The sequence below is a fragment of the Balaenoptera ricei genome, chromosome 7 (assembly GCF_028023285.1).
Source record: "Balaenoptera ricei isolate mBalRic1 chromosome 7, mBalRic1.hap2, whole genome shotgun sequence".
Lineage (NCBI taxonomy): Eukaryota > Metazoa > Chordata > Mammalia > Artiodactyla > Balaenopteridae > Balaenoptera > Balaenoptera ricei.
This window is the reverse complement of record NC_082645.1, coordinates 119,504,845-119,514,530: the sequence shown is the minus strand read 5'-3', so window position 1 is coordinate 119,514,530 and position 9,686 is coordinate 119,504,845. Positions and strand designations below refer to the sequence as shown.

The 9,686-nt window shown below is 49.2% G+C and overlaps 1 long non-coding RNA gene across 4 annotated transcripts; it reads right to left on the bottom strand.

Moving 5' to 3' along the window:
- Positions 1 to 1,493: 1,493 nt before the first annotated feature.
- Positions 1,494 to 7,732, bottom strand: LOC132369341 (uncharacterized). 4 transcript variants are annotated; one of them, XR_009504338.1, is made up of 4 exons: positions 5,688 to 7,732; positions 4,155 to 4,426; positions 3,919 to 4,015; positions 1,494 to 2,800 (listed from the first exon to the last, which is right to left on the bottom strand). It is a non-coding gene; the product is annotated as an uncharacterized LOC132369341 (long non-coding RNA). The 4 variants fall into 4 exon arrangements; XR_009504339.1 differs by having other exon boundaries at positions 1,494 to 2,233; XR_009504337.1 differs by having other exon boundaries at positions 1,494 to 4,015; positions 5,688 to 6,455; positions 7,537 to 7,732.
- Positions 7,733 to 9,686: the final 1,954 nt, after the last annotated feature.

The window sequence follows — 9,686 nt, the reverse complement described above, 5'->3', positions numbered from 1 at the left end:
GTATGGACAAATGTTTTCATTTCTTTGGGGTAAATCCCTAGGAGTGGAATCGCTGGGTCCTATGGTAGGTGTATGTTTAACTTTTTAAGAAACTACCGCACTGTTTTCCAAAGTGCTAGGGCCATTTTACATTTCCACCAATAGTGACGACTCCTGACTTTTTGCCCATCTGTTATGTACTGGATTCCCACTGTGGTTTTCACTTGCATTTCCCTGATTACTACTGAAGTGGAACACTTTTCATGTGTCTGTTGGCCATTTGGATTTCCTCTTTTATGAAGTTCCTGTTCAGGTCTTTTCTATTTGGTTATCAGTCTTTTTTTATTGATTTGTAGAAAATTATTTACTTATTCTAGATGTAAGACCTTTGTCTCATCCCAAATATCTTCTCCCACTTAGTGATTTGTCTTTCATTCACTTTATATAGTGTCTTTTGATGAACAGAACTTCTTCATTTTAATGCAGATTAATTTATCAATCTTTTCTTTGTGGCTTACGAATTTTGTGTCTTTTTTAAGACTCTGAGGTCATGAAGATTTCCCTATTTTACCTGCTTTTTTTTTTTTTTTTTTTGGCCATTCTCGTGTCTATCAATAAATGCACCTGGAATTGACTTTTTAGTATGGTGAAATGTGGAGATCCATTTTCGTGTGTGTGTGAATATCGATCCCCATTGTCCCAACATTATTATTCAACAGACCATTTCTCCCGTTGTTCTGCAGGGTCTGTTTCATCATAAATCAAGCACAAACACATACACATTGATCTATTTCTGGTTCTTTGTTCTGGCCATTTGTCTCCCCTTGTACATAACCCCATTCTCTCTCTTTAGCTTTATACTAAGTCTTGAAATCTGGTAGAGCAAGATCTCTCAGCATCTCCTTTTTCTTCCAGAACCTGTTGACTAGCTTCATCCTTTTACGTTGCCATATAATTATTAGAACTGTCTTTTCAAATTCAAAAAGAAACATGTAAGGATCTTTATCAGGATTGCATTAAATCTACAGGTCAATGTGCAGAAATTTGACATCTTTTATATAGCCTCCTTATTTGGTTCTTCTCTCATGTTTCCCAAAGTTTTCTTACGTGTCTTTTGTTATACATATTCCTGTGTACTTGATTTTTATGCCATTGTAAATTGCACCTTTTTAAGTCTTAATTTCTAATTTTCTGGTTTTGGTGCACAGAATGCAATTGGTTTTATAGTTGATTATGTATTCAACAACTTTAAAAACTTCCTTATTAATCTAAAAATGTACCTGTAAGTAATTTTGGATTTTCTACACTTACATTGTCAAATAAGTTCTGTTTTCACTTTTTTAATTCTTATATCATTTGTTTATTTTGTTTGGTTGCTAACTGCCTTAGTGGACCCAACTCAAAAGTAAAGCTTTAAATTTTTCACAGTTAGTTATAATGCTTGCTGTGGGTTTTTTATAAATAACCTGTGTCAGAACAAAGACATTCCCTTCCACTCCTCGTTGTCAGGGGTTTTTTATTAAACACTTTTTCATCTGTTAACATGATCATATCATTTTTATCCCTTAATAAGCTGTAAATATAGTGAACTATATAACTTATAAATATGGCTAGGTAAGGCTAAAACACACACATACACATACATACCTAAGCCGAAGTGAGCACTAGCTCAAAACATGAGAAGTTTATCACCTGTTTAGCCCAGGATGGAAGCTGGATTGGCAGGAAGCTCCTCACACGCCACCACCTGGTAACTCCTCCATCCCCAAGGGGCCGGTCATCATCCGCACCACCCCACCACCGGGAAAGAGACGGGGAGGAGGCCCACGTGCTCTCTTCCTAAAAGCCTTAGCCTGGAGGCAGCACTCCACTGATGAGGAGGTCACCTGGTCACAGCTGGGTGCTTCACGGTGACAGCCCCATACTATGAAAGAAGAGCACAGATTTCGGTGGAGAGCCAGCAGACACCAATATAAACCCAAGGTGGTCTTAGTGCATTATAGTTTATATATTGCTAAATCCAGTTTTCTGAGATTTCTTTAGCATTTTGCATCCATGCACATGTGACACAGACCAGTATTCTTTTTCTCCTGCTGTCTTTGCTGGGTTTTGCCATCGAGGGTGGGCTAGCGTCATAACACGACTTCGGTTGTGCCGGTGGTAAACGCGTGGCCTCTCAGCCCTGACACCACTTCCCACTGTCCTGCTTCTGGTCCAGACCACGTCTTCCTTGCAGCTGGCGCAATGTCAGGTTCTGTCGGTAGAGGGAGCTGGAGGGACACTGGAAGAGCAAGTTTCTCCTCCTTGTTCCCCGGGTGCTTGGCTGGAGCCGTGTACCCAGGAGCTCGCCTCCCAGTGAGCTTCAGGGCACCTGAAGTGGCTTCCTGGTGGGGAGCTCAGTGGCACCCCTGTAAGCAGTTTCCAGAGGGTTCAAGGGCACTCCCCGGAGGGCTTCTCAGCAGCTCACCAGCAAGCCCAGCCACGACCCAGCAGGCTTCTAAGCAAAGTTGACAGCACCTCCCTTCCCCAGGGCAGCTTCCAGGTGAATCACGTAGGCACCCCAGTGCAGGAGGGGGGGGCGCTGGGGATAGAGGGTCCCGCCTTCCACTAGCTCAGAGCTCTTGCCCATCAGTCATATGGACCAACTCTGGCCAAGATCAACCCTGAGAACTTTTCTGCCGTCTGTCTGTTGAGTTAAAACACCACCACCATCTCCAACAAGGTGTCAATCCAGCCTTAGGGAGGGCTCCCTGCCTTCCACATTTGTTCCTTCCGTGGGTACTCTCCCTTGGGGTATTCCTTCAAATGCTCTTTCATCTCCCTGGAAATAGTTAATAATCCTTATCTCAAACCTTCCTTGCTCATATTATTGTGTGGTTACTGTCTGCTGGACTGGACCCTGACTGATACAGAACTGGTACCGGGAGTGATCACAGGAGACAGACTTGCAAAGTGGGATCTGGGAATTGATCTGTTGTGATTTCAAGCTTAAGCAGTGTTGAGCTCATTGCCAGCGGGAAACGGGAAGCTAGTAATCCATGGCATGCCCCCATGCACCAGCATCAGAATCAATGAAGCCTTCGCCTTTGGTTGCTTGTGGTGAAGTGCTAACTGAAGCGAGTGACTTGGAGCGCCTGTGGCTACTGAACCTTTTTTTTTTTTTTTTTTAAATGGTAGTAAAGATGACTACAGGAAGTACGGTATGGGATAGAGCTTTGAGTGCACTGGAGTGCATATAGAGAGAAAATGACAAGTCATGGTGACTTAACTCTCAGGACAAGTAACAGAACCAGAATACTTCAATAAAGAACCTCTTTCTTTTCTTGCAGTCATAGGGCTGTTATTTCTAAAAATCATACAGAAAAGTTCATTGTATTGCTTGTGAACAGCTAGATTCAGTCTCACCAGTACCTCAAGGGAAAGTCAGGCACTGACTGAGAAAGGGTGGGAGCATGAAACTGGGAGTGGGGACATCTGGTTAGATCCAGGGAACCGATCATCCTAAAACCCCAAGTTGTTCTAAGCCTTCCTCACCAGTAGAGGTCGTTTGTCCGTGGCATCTTCCTTTGCTTGAAAATCCGGTGACACCCTTGCCAAGGGGAGATGCCTTGAAAAGGGACACCTATTCTCAAGACCCAGCACAACTAGCCCCGTTGCCACCAGACACATGACTAAGGTCAAATCACAGCATGCTCCAGTGGGACAGGAATACACAATGCTCCGGGAAGACTAGCTTACCCACCTAGAAAATGAGCAAGCCTTTTCTAATATATACCAGAAACATGGGAAACACGTGTGAAGTGGATTCTAAGGGTGTCAGACCACGGAGGGTGGAACATAACACTAGATCAGGCCAAATTGATGGATGGTGGTAAAGGGACTAGAGTCCAGATTTAATGCACTCACATGAGCAGCTGGAGGTGTTTCTAAACAACATACCTGACTGTTTGACTGAGGCTTATCCTCAAAAATGGCCTACGTTCAGCTAGGTTGAGATGCCAGAGCTTCCCTGGCATGGAGGAGGGAATCCAAAGGCCTAGGGAGAGAGGAATGTTGGACTGGAGTCAGCCCGTGTGACCTGCACACCTCCGTCCCAACTACGGACTTCCGGAAGACCCAGAAGACGCTCCTTTCACTCGGGCACTGAGAAACACACTAGTGAGAGGAGCACTCACCTCCTTGGAAAGCTTCGGGACTGTTCTCCTTGACGGCATGCGTGATGGTGGGGATGCTGCCACTGACGTGGGCTCCCCGGTTTCAATGGAGACGATGGGATTCCAGGGGAGCAGAGGCCAAACGGCAGGCATCGACCACCAAAGGCAAGGGGGGTGCATCCACCAAGAAAGACAGCAGATGTGTACCCGCAATCAAAACACCTTGGTCCCCAGGGATCTTTAACAGTGGTTCACTGAACACGGTGCCCCTAAGAATAAGAGCACTGACTGATCTATAAAACAGGGGGACAAAAAAAAAAAACCTTTAGGCCTAAGAGCCAAAACCCTGACCTAAGTCACAACTGTGGCTAGGAACTGCCTCTCACCCGGTTCTCAGACCCAAGACAATTCACAGGCCAGACCCCTTGAATGCAGGGGAGGCTGGGTCTGAGACCCCTCCCCCAAGCCTTCCCAAGTCCCAGCTCCACCGCTCAGCTGTGATACTGGAGCTGGGACGATGTTAAGCTGGTCAGGAGAGGGTGCTGGAGGGATGCTGGGAAGAGGGGGGTTTCTCTTCGTAGTTCCATAGTGCTTCCCCTCTTTCTAACCCCCTAGGCATCTGGCTGGCATACGAGACACCGGAGGAGCGTACCTGCTGCAGTGTCAGCGGCACCCAGCAGGCAGCTTCCTGGTTGAGCTCCTCAGGTATCCTAACGGGCTTCCCAGAAACTTCAACTTCCCCACAGGCAGCCTCCCAGCTTTCCCCGGGAGTCCAGCCTGCTCCCGCCAGCTTCCCACCAGGTTCAACGGAACCCCCTGCAAGCAGCTTCCCAGCGAATTTCTCTGGCATGCCAACAGGTGGTTTCCTGCCCACCAGCCTTGGCCCAGCAGCCCAGGGCAACCCAGTGAACCTCTCGGCCCTAGAGTAGGTGCAACCACTACAGAACCTTTAGATTATGTGCTGACAGTAAGCTTGGAGAGACACGCGTCTGGAAGCCTGGAGGATTTCTGTACACTCTCATTTTTCAGAGCCAGAGTTACCAGCACACCTGTGAACGTGTGTTTAAAAGGGGCACACTGCCCCCTAACTTTGCCACAGTCTCCCCTGTTCCCTACTATCACGCCTAGTGTTTCTGCACTAATTATGGCTCCTACATGGCCCCTGTAGGTCTTATGGTCGATGACACATGCCTACCGGGTTCTTAACTTCAGGAGACGAGGCTCCTAGAGAGGTGCTGGGAAAAAGCTTCCCCTCAGCAGTGCTGGGCAATGTGGGACACCCCCTGGATACAAGGGACCAAACTCATACGGCTCTGAGATGCACTGGGGCTGTCACACCAACCACCCCTCCTCAGCGTGATCTCTGTGTCCAAAAATAATCCTGCTTTCCAGGTCATGGGATTAAGCCCACTAAGCTTCAGTCATTCCCTGAAGGTCTTGGACAGCAATACAAACTAAGCCAAAATGAGACAGAGCTCTTCCCTGTCATTTTCTCTCCCCTTCCCCACCCGCCCCCTTAACGCTGGCAGACCCCCAATCCTGTTCTCAACTCACCCTACACAGTAAGCCGAAATCCCCAGGTTCAAGGTGGCTTCAGTAACAAGGCCTTTATTTCCACACCCAGCAAAATAATGGGAGGCAGGCAGTTCCCTTGGAAGTCTGACTTGGAAGCTGGACAAATCCATCGAGTCACATGAGGCCAACAATGTCCCTGAAAAAAGGTAAACCATCCCTGAGAGCCACAGAAAGGGCCCAGCTGAGGTCCTCCTAGCCAGTGCTGGGTCACACCCACGCCCTAACTAGTCAGGAAGGAGATGAGGCCCATGAACAGGCCAGGCTGCTCATGGGTCCCTCCAGGGCCTGGAACGAGCACAGGTGACGAGTCCCTCCCAGCTGGCAGAGTGGTGAGATGGCTTCTGCCACGGGCACTGACAGCGAGAGAACTCTGGCAAGGGCCCCGGGCAGGTGAGAGCGCCCGAAAGCTCCCCACACACCTAGCGCTCGTCAGGAATATCCCGTTCGACCCTATGAAGCTCAGCTTCCAGCCCAGGGTATCCTCACAGAGGCTCCCGCAGCTCATCTCTGGCGCGCGTCCTGTTCCGCTGAACGAGGAGACAGCACGTCCCCTGCACACTTAAGGCCTTTCCCCAGCATGAACTTCCTGATGCTTTACGAGGTGAGGCCCTTGACTGAAGGTTTTCTCACATCGGCCGCACTCACAGGCCTCTCTACGGCGAACGTTCTGCTGCTGAATGAAGAAGCCTCTTGGGTGGAAGGCCTTCCCCCATCTCTGCATCCATGAGGTCTTCCTCGAGGGTGAACCTGCCAGGGGTGAATGAGGCTGGACCTGCAGCTTAACGCTTTCTCACACTGGGCATACTCAACAGACTTCCATGCAGCACAAGCTTGACGTTTTGGCAGGAGGTTTTCCCACGTTTGCTGCACTCCTAACACTTTCCTGGGCTGTGAACTTTCCAGTGTAAATCAGAGCACACCTTTGGCAAAATGCTTTCATTCCATGCATTCAAAGGGACTTTCTCTAGTATAAACTTTCTGATGCCAACTGAGCTTAGAGATGTCGCTAAAGGTTCTCTGATATTACTGCACTTATCAGGCTTTTTTTTTTGGGGGGGGGGGGGGTAGGGCGGGGGCGGTGCTGCGCCCTTTGGCTTGCGGGGATCTTAGTTCCCCGACCAGGGATCGAACCCGTGCCCCCCGCAGTGGAAGCGCGGAGTCCTAACCACCGGACCGCCAGGGAAGTCCCAGGCCTTTCTGCTGTGAACCTTCTGGTGCCAAACAAGCGTGTATCCTTCGCTGAATGCATCCTTCCCACGCTGGCTGCACTCATAAGGCTCTTCTCCAGCGTAGATTCTCCGCCGTTGAAAGAGGCGGGGATTACCTGCACTCAGACCTGCCCCGGTGTGGCGGCCGTAGGCTCCCTCCCACTTGCCGTACTGTCCGGGGTGAGCGGCCTCCCAGCCTGGGGCGCTCCTGCCGGCCTTCCCCGTCCTGGTGCTGGAGGAGACCGGCGCTGGCGGGGACCCGTCCTCCCCGCACACTGAGGGCTTCTCGTGCCTCGCTACGAGGCCCTACCCTGCCCGCCTCTGCTGGGTTTCTCTCGGCTGAGCTGCTTTGGGGCCGGGAGCGCTGAGGCCGAAGCCTCTCCCACACGCCTCCTCACTGCAGCTTCTGCCCGCAGCGGCTCCCCGGTGCTCAGCCAGGAGCAACTCGTCTTTCCAGCCTGGGTCACACATCTCAGGGAAGGCGCCCAAGCAGATGGACTTGCGATGAGCGTCCTGACCTGAGACGCGCTTACAAAAGCGCCCCGCTCGGCCGGTGCCTCCCGCTCTACTCCACACCGACCACCCCGGGGCCGCAGATGCCAAGTTCCCCCACATCCAACCTCCACGCAGCAGGCGCCGGGCCACTCCTCCTGGGAGAAGCACAGGCCACATCCTCGGAGACCACGCGGCCCTGCCGCCAAGAGAGCCCCAGCCGAGAATCCTCCAGGACCGCCCCACCCAGCTCTCGGGTCCTTCGGGTAAGTGCCGACCCCCGAGCCACCGGGACCCCAGGAGGACGGTCCCGGAAGTCCCGCCCCCACCTCGTCCACACGCACAGGAACGCCCCCCCTCCCGGGCCCTCATTGGCCCTCCACCGTCGTGACGTACATCACAACGGGCGCTGAGAAATGGCGTTCGCACGTGGGGCGGGGCTTCACCTCCTCTTAAAGGAGACGCGCCAAGATTTCCGCGTCAAGTACTCAAATGCCACTTCCTTTCCGGCAGTGGCTGCCCCCGCGGCTGTCCGAGTACTTCCATAAATTAGGTAAATTCTATTTTCTAGGAATGTGTCCATTTCCTCTAAATTTTCACATTTACTATCGTAAAGTTGTTTATAATATAGCCTCTTATCTTTGTATATGACCTATAAAATTGCCCTTTTAAATTTTTAAATGATTTGTATGTCCTTTTTGTCTTGATTAGTCTCTCTGGAGATGTGTCAATTTTTTCCTTAGAAAGAAGCAGCTTTGGGCTTTGTTGCTGCCCTCTGTTGGTTGTAATGAATTCTGCTCTTTATTATTTAGCTTTGACCCACACACACTTCCCCACCCTCCATCCCCCCAATAGCGTTTATGGTAGTAGGTGCATGTTATTAGGACTGTGTAAATACTAATCACAGCTGAGGCATCTAGTATTACCGTGGTAACTTTTTCTTTCTTGCCCAACCTTTTGTTTTCCTTGGAGTTATGTCCCTTGGTTTCCTAGGTACTTGTCAATAAATCAATCCCAACTCCTATCTAAACATGTTCAGAGACAACAGGTATTCTAATAATTAAGGCGTCTCCTCTGGGGCCTCAGCTCCTCACATCTAGTCTAGACTGGGTGCCTTCTGTGCCTGATGCACAGCTGTCATCCTCAAGGCTTTCACTGTGCTCCTGGGAGTCACCTTGCCTCTTTGTGTTGGATCCACATTTCCTGAATACCAGGGTTTCTCCTTTCTTGGTTTACCCCTTTGTTCTGGAAGAGTACATCCTCTAATAGTTTCTTAAGAAAGGGTGTGTGGAACATACATTTTTTAAAGAAACTACAAGTCTTTTTAGCATGACTTTTATATGCATTTCCTTTAGAATTCTGAAAGGTCCCAATTCCTCTGTTATCCAATGTGACATTTGAGGATTCCAAAGCTATTTTGTTTCCTGATACTTTGTATGTGTCCTGTTTATCCGCTCCAGAAGTTATAGAATCTTTTCTCCCCAGCATTCTGAAATTCCACAGTGATGTGCCGTGGCTGGTCAGCAGCCGTGGTCAGTACTTGGCCAGTCCTTGTAATTTGGAAACATAGCCTTCATTCTCAGAATTTTCCTGAATTATTTACTGGAATCCACTGTTAGAAGTGTGTGATTTTCTTTGGCCACATTCAGTATTGGTATCTTTAGGTGTTTCCTTTTAGGCTGGTGAGATCTCTCAAGAAGTCTCTTTCTCCTTTATTTCCTGCCTGGAGGATACAGCCTGTTTCCTGAGCTGAGGATTTTACATACTGAAGGCCGATGTCTCACCTCCCTCAGTCTCCCGCCGGGCTGGGGCAGGAACAACTGCCCAACTGTGTGGAGTGGAGAGTTGTAACTGCTTCTGAAACGGGCCTTCAGCCAGCCCTCCTGCTTTCACTCTTTCACATCCACTTCTAGAGGCACCTGGAACTGCCAATTCCAGAGCCTCTGGGAGCTTTGCAATAAAATCAGATTCTCAGATGCTCTCAATTCTTTTTTACAACATTGTCTCCTCGGGTATTTCTAAGTCAGTTACCATTCATCTATTTTCTTGAGAGGTTCCAAAATTTTGTTGCTATTTATAGTCATCCTAGTGGATTTATGCCTTTTTAAAAAATTAAAATTCCCTGTAACTTCAATGGGATTTCAGGAAGGAGCTATGGTAAACGGCCACATCGAGCTGTAAGAAGTCTGGGAAATGAAGACCTATTCAGAGAATTCAAGTCTCCAGCTAGAACTGTGGGTCTGTTATCACGGATGGAGACAATGAAGGAAAACCAGCA